Source organism: Rousettus aegyptiacus, unplaced genomic scaffold (assembly GCF_014176215.1).
Source record: "Rousettus aegyptiacus isolate mRouAeg1 unplaced genomic scaffold, mRouAeg1.p scaffold_m13_p_9, whole genome shotgun sequence".
Taxonomy (NCBI): Eukaryota; Metazoa; Chordata; class Mammalia; order Chiroptera; family Pteropodidae; genus Rousettus; species Rousettus aegyptiacus.
In genome coordinates, this window is record NW_023416312.1 from 94964047 (window position 1) to 94971675 (window position 7629).

The window sequence follows — 7629 nt, forward strand, 5'->3', positions numbered from 1 at the left end:
TTATTGAATACCTACTGTGTGACCAAGACCATGGGGAATAGACCATTATTTTATAACAATCCCCGGCCCTTCTAGGAGGTCTACACATGCCCATTGTTTCCCTTCAACTCAGTGGGCAGGTAACTCTTGAACAAAACGGCTCACAACATAATAGTCTTTCTCAAAGAATATCCAAAATAAGTAACTATGGCAATATCAAATTCTCCACACTGTGGGCATTCACCTTTGTCGTTATTATGTTCAGAGTGAGGTGATGCGGATACTACGAGATCTTTAGATTTGGCCAATAGATGTCAACTCTTAAAATAACACCAGCAAAATATACAGTTATTATGCCTTATTTTACTTATTTGCTGAGGTAGTAAAAAATGTACTTGCCAACAGGTAAAACTTAGCTAATGTATTCTAGAATTTAAAAAAAAAGATTTCAAGGGAAACAAAATTATGTTAACTTAATTAATGAATCAATTTACATAGAACTCTTCACTCAGAGGTCATTATAGCTCAATGAAATGCCCCAACTTCTTGCCAATAAAGGTAAGATAGCAGGAACTCCAGCAGTGGCATACACAAGATGTACAATGTTGATATAAACTTTGGTCATCTCAGGAAAAGAATATGGAAGATATTTTTGGAAAGCTCCATTTTGGAGCTATGTGAATGAATCACACACATCAGACTGACCAAAAAAGCCAAGTTTCAGATCACATACAATTGGATAGTTTTTATGAAATTTTAAAAAGTACAAAACAATGTGATATACCACTCAGGAATAAAGAGAAACAAGACAACAATAAACATCCAAATCAGTAGCGTGGTCATTTCTATTAGGGAGTGGAGGTAACTGGTGCAGGAAATTTAACTGAATTGGCTATTGTTTCCTAAACCAAGTTTGGATATATGAGTATTTGTTGTATTCATAGCTTTATATCATCACATGTGCTTTAATAAGTTATTTTAAAATGTACACAAAATTAGAGATGTTAGTAAAATGAATTCTTGTATACTCATCTCGTGTATTCAACAATCAACAACATCAAATGCATTGCCATATTTGCTTCATCTTTGTTCTTTTCATTTCTAAGGTTTTCTTTGTTTTTAGGTAAGGCAACCCTTGCTTGACCTCACAGATTGCAAGGACCTTGTCAGCTTACAATCACGTATTTTTTGCACCTACAGCACCCGGTCTTCCTAGGTTATCCCTCATCCAAGTACTAACCAGGCTCGACCCTGCTAGCTTCCAAGATTAGACAGGATCGGGCTTGTTCAGGGTAGCATGGCCGTAGACTCTAAGGTGTATTTTAAAGCAAATCCCTAACAGCGTGTCATTTTATTTCTTTATGCTTCAATGTACAGATCTAAAAATAACTTTTTTCTCATTTCTTCATTTTCATTTAGTAAACATTTATATACAGTAAAGTTTACTGTATATAAGTGGCGTACAGTTTTATGAGTGTTGAAAAATGCACAGTTATATATACTGCAATTGGGATTCCATTGTCTCCTCCCTCCCAAATTCCTTCACGTTGCCCCTTTGTGGTCAATTTTTGTCATCTGAACTTTTAAAAAACAACGCTATCACTGCTATTAACCAAATTAATAATTCCTTAGTATCACATATACCAAAAAACCATAAAAATCCTTCCCGATCATCTCCAAAATCCCTTTACAGTTCATTTGTTCAAATCAGGATCCATATAAGGTCCACACACAATATTTCATTATTAGATCTCTAGTCTCTTTTACACTAGGGTGTTCCTCCCTGCCATGTATCTTTTTATGCTCTTGACTTTGTGGCAGCAACTGGGTCAGTTCCTCCATGCTGTTTATTCTTCTTTTTTGTATGTCTTGAATATTGCACATGTTTTTAAATATTTAAGATGCTATTATGTTGAAAAGGTTAAGCATGACATTCACACAGTTGTTGGTCTTTTGAGGCATGGTGAGATGCTAGAAATGGAGAAGAGCTGATTGTTGCTGTGCACTATGTCTGTTTCAGAAGGTGTGTCTGGGTCTCCTTTGACTAAAGAAAGTGCTGTGCAGTGAGTGGGCACATGCTTAGACGTTAATAGATGAGAGATGCCTTACCCAGAAGCACCCAACAGTGAGAATTTGGAAGAAATGACACTTTGTGAATAGCAGATCCTCTACTTGTCCTTTTTTTAATGCTAAATAATCGTGTGATATTGACGAAAAGGAAAGATTTATTTAAATTCAGCAAATATTACTTAACACCCAATACATATATAAGGCATTGCTGTATACCAGGGGTGGGATACCAAGAGGATGATTATTGTTAATAGTTAATAACAATAGCTGAAATTCGTACAAAGATTATATATCATGATTTAATCTAATTCTCCAAACAACTCTCTGATGTACAATTGTATTTCCTATTATACAAATGAGGCTCAGAGAGGTTAAGCAATCTGCTTAGGGTCTCACAGCTGATAAGTGGTTGAAAAAGAATTACAGCTGAAATCTGACTTGAATTCAGTCTGATTGCAAAATAGACTTTTAAGCACTATACTATACTGTACTGCCTCAGTTATGACTCCTGTGTAGACTAGAACAAGTAGGACCCCCTACTTCACAGCAATCTGTTTAATTTGGCCCCAAATTCAATGTAACACCAAATGCTGGTCAAACACACATTCCCTACTTCCCGTGATTTTGCATGACTTAGTCTCTGATTTGCAGTTTTAATGAACTATATTTGAATGGCTGTATTATCTTTTAGCATTTCATGTACTCTGTTTAGGTTTTTGTATATGTTTTTGTTCTTATACCTACCCTATCCCTCTTAATTTAGGGAAAAATAGATATATATAATATAGACATGGGCACAGCCATAGATATAAATATATATGTCAGCATTTTCAATTGAGTTCCTATCATCGCAATTTTTTCTTGTCAAAGATAAGTAATCTGGCCAGAGGAAGGAGGTGGGGATTATGGAGGAAAAAGTACCTGACTTTGAGTTGGAAACCCTGACCTTTACTCCTGGACCTGCACTCTGCATGTCTGAGACTTTGCAAACTTTGCCTCTCTGAGTGTTGGTCCACTTATGAATAAAGGAGGAAAATTAGAATTCCTGCCAGGGCTGTTGCAAAGCAAGTAAAAATAGGAGAGCTTAACCACTCTAATCCAACTCCTGGCAACTCTGCATTTACATCTCAAACGGATCCCCAAAGGTTCACCTCTGCTTCACATGGGTTGGGGGCAGTAAGTCAATGCTATTCCTCACTCCTTTGGAAGGGAACAGTGATATCTCTGCTTTCAAGAGCTAGAAGTAGGATTACTGTGTACATACTATTAGCTGACGGCACCTCTCATTAACCTCCACGCTAGGATTGGTATATATCTTACGTTCTAGATTAATTTCTCCAAGTATTTTCTTGAAAATCTTAGTGCAAGCATGTGTATGTATGTGTGTGTGTACACACACACACACATATTAAGATGTATAAATATAGATATATAAATATATAGATAGATATATCTCAGATAAATTAAGAGAATGTCAAATTGGAAAATAGAATGCACAGGAAAAACTTTAATAACGGCATTTACAAAGCTTCCCCCCCCCTTATCGGTGTCAGTACTCAATCAGAGGCCATGGAAGGTGCTTTTGTTTTTATCTTAAACTGCCTGTAACCAAAGCAATTTCAAATCTTAGGATGTAAATAGACAGGATTTTACTAATATGTTTTTTTTAAATCAACTTCCTTGAGGTGTAATTCATATGAAACGCAGAACACCATTTTAAGTGCACGCTGTGATGAGATTTGTCAAATACATCTACATAATCCTGACATTCCTATCAGTCTAAAAAAGTTCCCTCCTGAGCCACTGTGGTCATTTCTGTCTCCTGACCCATGGTCCAGGCAATCAGTGATCTGCTTTCTGTCACTATTGATTAATTTTACCTTTTAGAATTTTACATAGAGTCCTACCATATGTCATATTCTGTGACTGCCTTTCTGAACATAGCATAACATTTTCAACATTCATATTGTTGTATTAGGAGCTTCTTTCCATCATTCTATTCCATTGTTTGCATACATACCAAGTAATGTTTCATTCACCCATTGATGGTTCTTGAGTTGTTTCTCATTAAGTTTTATGCATAAAGCTGACGTGAATATTCACTTACGAGGCTTGGTATGGACATAAGTTGCTTGACGCTTGGATAAATACTTAGGAGTGAAATTTCTGGTTCCCTGGGAAGTATGTGTAGTCTTTTAAGAAAATGTCAGATTTTTAAAAAGTGGACCACTTTATGCTCCAAACAACATATGCAAATTCCCATCACTCTACATCTTCACTAATATCTAGCATTTTTAGTGTTTTTAATTTTAACTATTCTAGTGGGTATGTAACTCATTTCCCTAATAACAAATGAACATCTTGTCATATGTTTAGCAGCCATCCTAATATCTTTTACGAAGCATCTGCTTAAACAATTATCTATTTTTACCTTGGTTCCCTATCTGCATATTATCAAATCATTATATATTTTTTATATCAGTACATTGCTAGATATAAATATTTTGCTTTTGTTTCATATTAAGTAAATTATTACCTACTCCAAGGGAGAATTTATAGTTTTTGATTTCATGCTTAGTTATATCATCCATTTCAAGTTGAGTTCTGTGCATATTATGAGGTAAGGGTCAAGGTACATTTTTTTCATATGGATCGGAAGTTGTTCCAGCACCATTTGTCAAAAAGGCTAGCATTTGTCGTTGGCACCTTGGTTGAAAATCAGTTAAACATATATGTGTGGGTTTATTTCTAAACCTCCTATTCTTTTCGTTTTAACTCTTTAGCCATCCTTATATCAATCAGACACATCTTGATGGATTAGCTTAATTCTTGAAATCGGGCAGAATTGTACTCCAATTGGGTCCTCTTTTTCAATGCTGTTTAGGCTAGTCTAGATCCTTCAAATTTTTATATTAATCTCAGAATTAGTTTGCACATTTACACAAATACTTTTCTGGACATTGTCAAATCCATGCAAAGTAATCAACAAGTCTCTAGCCTCTTCAGGAACACCATAGGTAATGTGAAGGCCAATGGCTGCTGAGTACTTTTCTAATGTAGTTTAGATCAAAGCCATCATAAATATTTTGCAAGGGTTTTGTAATGATAATTGGGAGATTGGGCATTAAACAGGTTTTTAAACAGCCAAGTGTTTGTGAGTACATACATATGTATATATAGGTATTATGTGTATGTATATATACACACACATATATAGAGTCAGAGAAAAAAAATATTATTTCGAAGAGCACATTTGAATATATTGCTGAAAGACCAGTACTGCAGATTTTGGACTGGTTAACAAAGGGCCCATCGAAAACCCACTGAAATGTTGGACATTCAAGATTAGTAACACTTGACTGTGGAGGAGACTGTTATGCCTTTGGGCCAAATCTGTATTTCTATGTGTGACATTGAGTTAAATTGTTCTGTGCTTCACCCTTTGGGAAAAATCACCTTAACTTACTTATGAATTCTTGAAAGAACACTAAAAGTAAAAGAGATTCCATCATATTAATTCAATATGTTGTCTCACATGTTCTAATTTCACTCAATTTTCTTTATATACAGATCACTACTATTTCTCAGAGTTCAGGTTTAAGTACTCACTGTTACATGTCTTTATTCTGTCTCCTACAGGCCCCCTCCACTGACAAATTAGCCAAGAAAAGTCCAATTTGTATTTTTTATGGTTCAAATTCTGTCAGGATATGCCATAATATCCCATTAGACACCACTGGTGCAGTGACAGGAAGTTAAAGAGGTTCTGCTCTCAGCTTTGAATGTTGGTCTTTTTGATTAAAAATGTGACAGTTCGATGGACTTGTAAAACTCAAAAAACCACTTCTAAAATCGCTGGCTGACCCATTCTCTCTGATATAAGATATGTGTACAGTATTTTGGCTCTGAGCCCAAAGACTTAGCACTGTGTCACAAAGTAATGTGACATTTCCATAACTGCCACCCTTTTGAAATGTATCCATGTAAAATAGAAGCGAAGCTTCTCTGACCCTGTCTATACTGTCAGTCTTTAGAAGATTGTTCCTGAAGAGGAATGTTAAATCCCACACAGCAGATGGGTCCCAAGAACAAAGCTGCTTTTTAAGGACCGAGGCTAGGAAAGTCACTACTGTATTATGTGAAATTGGTCATGGACAGACGAGACCATCACCATGTCAGAGGCCTTTGCACTGTTCAGTGAGGGACCACAGAAGTAACTGGTATGGAGAAGACTTATGGAGAACGTGCCGATGGTTTTCACAAACTGTGTATTTCCATGTGGAAGAATGACGTGGAAATGAAGAAAGTTGCTTTTCAGACACAACTAAAAAATTTTTTTGGTAATAATTATAACTGTGGGAGGGGCTACATTATGAAGTGATGAGTTAGAATGTCATTGTTAATGAACAGAGGGTGGGATCCGAAGTCAGGTAAAGAACAGGTGTTGTATCTGGTTCCATCATTTATTAACGTTGTGACTTTAGGCAAGTTACTTAAAATGTCTGAGTGTCAGGTTCCTTGTCTGTAAAATGGTCACCCTGCAAAAGCTGTATTGTGAAAACTCTATGAGATAATGTTTGTGAAGCACGTAGCACAGTTATCAGCTGATAGGACCCTCTTCCCTGTCTGTCACTGAAGGCTTTCCAGCCGAATTGTATGCTCATGTGAGAAACCAAGGCAGGAATTTTCCAGGGTCTGATAGCAAACTGGAACAGATAATCTCCAAGGTCTCTTCCAACTCTATAATTCTAACTATGTTAATTTGTCTTTGGTTAGTTTTGTTCTCAAATCAGTGTGATGATAATAATATGGTATATATTTCTGTGCATAAAGTCTACTCAAAATATTTAAGACATTAAATGGGTAACTACAGCATGCCATAAAAATCTCAGACTTGGGTGATTAACAACCAAAAAATCGGATCACATTTCCTCTGTATATCTAGTTTAATAATTTATGCTTGACTTGTGAGTTTAGAACGAATGCCATATTCCATCTGTATTCAGCATTTGCAGCCAATTTCCAGCTTCAGAAAGTCATAAAGTACAAGGCATGCAATATTAGGTCTGTTCAATTGTCCATCTGAATATTCTGACAGCAGCAAAAAGATTTGATCTGTAAAGAAAGTGCAAGTTGCCCTTATAAGGTTAGGAACTGAGTTTGACTCACCTTATTCAACTGTCTTACATCTCACATCAGAGAATTGCTCTAAACCTTTGCTGAACCTTTTTACATTTTTTAGTCTATAAAACATCTTCATGACCAATGGCCTGCTTGCAGAATGGCTCTGGTCCTGATGTTAGGTTACCACGTGGATTTTAATGGAAAAGACCTCCACTTTTTTTTTCTAAACCAGTCATTGCTTTACAGATTTCTGTTTCACTCTTCAGATAAAGGTTCCAAACCATTTCCAGTCAGGCTATAATTTCTGCATCTTCACACAGTAACGCTGTGTGGATTGTCCATGATTTTTGCAAGATTTAGTTTCTCTTCTTAGGTTCTAGATTTCCTGACACTAATCAGGATTTTGTGGCTTCTTTGGTTGCCTCTATTTCCAATCACTCACTGAAAATCTCTGGG